At 30.4% G+C, this 5,000-nt stretch overlaps 1 protein-coding gene across 3 annotated transcripts in view; it reads right to left on the reverse strand.

The window, feature by feature from the left end:
• Positions 1 to 1,932, reverse strand: part of LOC106872386 (protocadherin-18) — a 117,130-nt gene extending 115,198 nt beyond the window's left edge. The window contains exon 1 of one of the 3 annotated variants that reach the window (XR_008265539.2): positions 1,612 to 1,899. The gene's annotated coding sequence lies outside the window, so the exon portion shown is untranslated. Of the gene's footprint in view, positions 1 to 1,611 lie in introns of all 3 variants that reach the window. The other 2 variants (XM_014919372.3, XM_014919373.3) reach the window with 2 other exon arrangements.
• Between the last annotated feature and the right edge of the window lie 3,068 nt (positions 1,933 to 5,000).

A 5,000-nucleotide genomic window follows, 5' to 3' on the forward strand; every position in this document is an offset into this window, starting at 1 on the left:
CAAATTACATACACAATAACTTTTTGCATCTGTACCTATTACATATAGATATGCATATACATACATACATACATACATACATACATACATATATATATATATATATATATATATATATATATATATATACACATGTGTGTTTGTGTGTGTATGTATCAGTACTTGAGTTTGTGTTTATATATAGATATATGTGTTTGTATACGTGTAGATAATAGACAGACAGATAGACATTCACTTGTGCACACACATATGTAAGCATACACAAATACATTGAACTGTAATTTCATGTATATACATCATATATATCTATCCTGTTATTTGTAAATAGTTCTATCATTACATTTACATCTAAAATATCAATATTTCTAAATATTCAACTGGAAAATTAATTTTCCTTGAAGAACTTCGTATGAAAAGTGTAATTATACAGAAGACTATCAGAAAACTATTGAAAAATAATTTTTTTTCTTAGGTGTTAATTCAAAATTAGTAATTGCTTATATCTCCTTTTATTTTATTTCTGTTTTTGTTTTTTGTTTTCATTCCAAAAGAAGAAATACTATCATTCACAAAATTTGGTGAAAAAAATAATAAATAAAATAAATATGAAAGAAGGAAAAAGACAAGAATCATAAAGAAATATCGTTTTGATGAAGTGCAACACATGCTATTTCTTGATGCCAAAACTATTCTCTGATGTGATATCTATTGTGTGCTTGCTGCTCTCATAAATATATTGAATGTAAAACTTTAGAAATTGTGTAAACATTGGATTTTTAATTCTAGAGTGAGAAGGAAAAATATATATGATTGATAAATATTTATTGAATAATGGATAAATTATTTATCATGTATCTTAGTGTTTATATATTTAGGTATTAATTTGAAAGTTCAAGAGTGGAAAGTTAGAAAATATTTTAAAGAAAACCAGAAACGTTGAAATATTTCAACTGTTTATAATGTTACTGTAAAAAATGTTGGTCCAGTTTTCTCTTTTGATCTAAGCCACATACATACACGTGTGTGTGTGTGTGTGTGAGTGTGCATATGTGTGCACGTGTGTTCACACATCTGTGTATGTGTGTGTGCATGCACGTGTGTGTGTGTGTATATATGCATGTATATATGTGTGTACTTGTGTGTGTATATATATATGTATATATTTATATATTTATATCTGTACCTATATATATGTATATATATATGTGTATGTATATATATATATATATATATATATATATATATATATATATATATATATATATATATATATATATATATATATATGTATATGTTTATATATGTGTATGTATATATATATATATATATATATATATATATATATATCTATGTATGTATGTATGTATATATATATGTAATATATATATATGTATTCACACAGGTACAAACACCCGTAAACACATATGCACACATGTATGTATATATACATATATATATACATGTATGTACATACCTATACAAAAATTCATATATGTGTGTTTGTGTGTTTGTACACATACATAATACATACAAATATACGCATTTATATTAGTTTAAAACTATGCAGTGGTCAGTAAAAGTAGCAATGTAAGAAGTAACCTCAGCACTTACCAAAAATTCGAAGAGTTTCCTGACTTCGCTCTGTGTGAGTGTGTATCCTGCAGTAGAGTTGTTTACTGACTGCTGCTCATGTATGGTAACAGTACTATGTAGTTTGACTGTATTGATGTTTGTGCAAGAGGATGAGGAAGATGTGAAAAGAGTAAGAGACAGAAGGAGTGTGCGAGAGAGAGACTGATGTGTGAGAGAGAGCAGGTGTCTAGTCTATGAAAGATGAACAAAGATGAATGAAACAGAAAAGTAAAGAGGGGTTTTTGCAACTCCCAGCAAGTAATGTGTGCTGTTCAGCCAATGACAGACTGGTAGAGGTTTGAAAGAGAGAAGGAGGAGGAGGATGAGAAGAGTGATAGTTAAAATAAAGAGCGATAGAGTAAAAGAATCAAATCCTTCTCTTAATATTGCATCAATGAACATTTAAAGAGAGGGGATGAGTCACAATAAAGTCTTATCTACATTTCTCACTTTATATATGATGACAGAACAATCACTTTTATAACTTACACTATCAAAAAAATTCTTTTTCTCGGATTATCCATTGTATATGCATACATATATATATAAACACACACATACATACATATGTATATATGCATGTGTGTGTGAGTGTGTGTATCTATCTATCTATCTATCTATCTATCTATCTATCTATCAATACACAAACACATATATGCATTTATGCACATGTACATACATGTATATATACTCACACACAAAGATATATATATATATATATATATATATATATATATATATACTTACATAAATATCTGTTTGAGTATACACACACATCAATTAAACAACTGACTTTGTCATTTATTTTTTGTTCTAATTTTCAACTTTTTTACTATTTAAACTGAATGCTTTCTTTCCCAGCAAAGAATTATTATTATTACCACTACTATTACTATTACTACTATTACTACTAATAGTGACAATCATAATCATATTATGCAAACCACGAATAATATAGATATCAATGATAAGGAATTCTTTTATTTGCCACAGGAACAATAGATGGAGTGAATATCAGAAAGATAAATTAAAAAAAAAAAAAGAATGATGTGTGGGCTGTGTTACAATGGATATAATAGAAAAATGACAACCGGAAATAAACATAAGAATAAATTGATAACATGATATGAAGAAGTTAATGATGATGATGATGATGGTGATGATAATAACAATAATGATCCTTTCTACAATAGGCACAGGGCCTGAAATTTTGGGGAAGGGAGCTAGGTGATTGCTTTGACTCCAGTTCTCAAATGGTACTTGTTTCATTGACATCAATAGGATGGATGGAAGGTGAAGTTGATTTCAGTTTTTTTTTTTTTAAACTCAGAATGTAGAGTCAGAAGAAATATTGCTAAGCATTTTGTTCAGCATGCTAACGGTTCTGTTAAATTGCCATAATAATAATAATGATAATAATAATGATGATGATGATGATGATGATGGTGATGATGATGATGATGATAATAATAATAATAATAATAATAATAATAATAATAATAATAATAACAATGGTAACAACAACAATAACGTGATCCAGAAGACAGCATTGTTGGGTACAGAAAAACATATTTAGAATATTGGAGCTCCTGTCAGACTCGAGGTGATCCAGAAGAGAGTATTGTTGGGTACAGCTTGCATTCTAAAGAGAGTATTGTCTCTTTGAGTCACAGGAGAAGGTAATACTTGAAACCTTTGGTGATTTGTTATTGCTTGCTTTCAAGTAAAGAATTACTGGTAATTAAGAACTATCTGAGAATCCTTCAGAATAACAACAATAATGACAATAATAATAATCCTTTCTAATAAAGGCACAAGGCCTGAAATTTTGGGGGAGGGGACTAGTTGATGTAATCGACCCTAGTGTTTCACTGGTACTTAATTTATCGACCTTGAAAAGATGGAAGGCAAAGTCAACCTCGGTAGAATTTGAACTCAGAACGTGAAGACAGATGAAATACTACTAAGCATTTCACCCAGTGTGCTAGCATTTCTGCCAGCTTGCCACCACGATAATAATAATAATAACTGATGGCTCCTGATTTAAGCACCAGGCCAGAAATTTTGAGGGGAGGGGTGTAGTTGACATCAATCCCAGTGCTTGACTGGTGCTTCTTTTATCAACCTTCAAAAGGATGCAAAGCAAAAATGACCCAGTGAGATTTAGATTCCAACTCATAATATAATGAGCTACATCAAATAATGACAGGCATTTCCTCCAGCATCCTTATATATATATATAAATCCACAACTCATAATGGTTTTTAAAAAGGGACAATTGTGCCTGGAATTTTGTTGAAGAGGAGTTAGCCAAATAAATTGACCCCAGTGCTCGACTGATACTTTTTTTTACAATTCTATATTGCTGAGATGAGAACTTTATGTAATGTATATTGTTTATATTAGTCTATCTATCTATCTATCTATAGATAGATAGATAGATAGATAGATAGATACACACACTCACACACTCACACACACATACATATATACATATGTATGTATGTGTGTGTATATATATATATATATATATATATATATATATATATATATATATGTATGCATATACAAGGGATTATCTGAGAAAAGGAATTTTTTTGATAGTGTAAGTTATAAAAGTGATTGTTCTGTTCTGTCATCATATATAAAGTGAGAAATGTATACTGTTTATATTGTAAACTGTTTATAAATGTATACTGTTTATAATGTATACTGTTTATATTATTCAAACTGGTACCCTCATCTTGATTGCTGCTTACACTATGTTTTGGCAATTGTATCCTCCAGCCTTCTTCAGATGTCTTGTGTTGAACTTGGTTGCAGTATCAGAATGTGGCTCTGTGGTAAGAAGTTTCCTTCCCAACCAAATGGTTCTGGATTCAGTCTCATTGCTTGGCACCTTGGGCAAGTGTTTTCTATTATAGCCTCAAGCTGACCAGAGCCTTGTGTGGATTTGGTAGACGGAAATTAAAAGGAGCCCATCACATGTGTGTATGTGTGTGAGAATGTATGTGCATGAGTATGTGTGTGTGTGAGTGTGTCTTTGTGTCTGTGTTTGTCCCCCACTACCACTTGACAACCTGTGATGGTGTGTTTATGTCTCCATAATTTAGTGTTTCAACAAAAGACACTGATAGACTAAGTACCAAGCTTAAAGAGAAAATAAGTACTGGGGTTGATTAGTTTGACTAAAATTCCTTTAAGTGGTGGCCCAGCATGATCACAGTGTAATGACTGAAATTAGTAAAAGAGTAAAAGAATGAAAGAAAAACCTTTTATTTGATCTACAGGGGTGCACTGTTCTCATTCCATTCACTATGTTTCCTGACACTAATCGCATCAGTTGAATTATGTGAATTGCCTTGCGT

The sequence above is a fragment of the Octopus bimaculoides genome, chromosome 14, assembly GCF_046866305.1.
Source record: "Octopus bimaculoides isolate indiv1 chromosome 14, ASM4686630v1, whole genome shotgun sequence".
Taxonomy (NCBI): domain Eukaryota; kingdom Metazoa; phylum Mollusca; class Cephalopoda; order Octopoda; family Octopodidae; genus Octopus; species Octopus bimaculoides.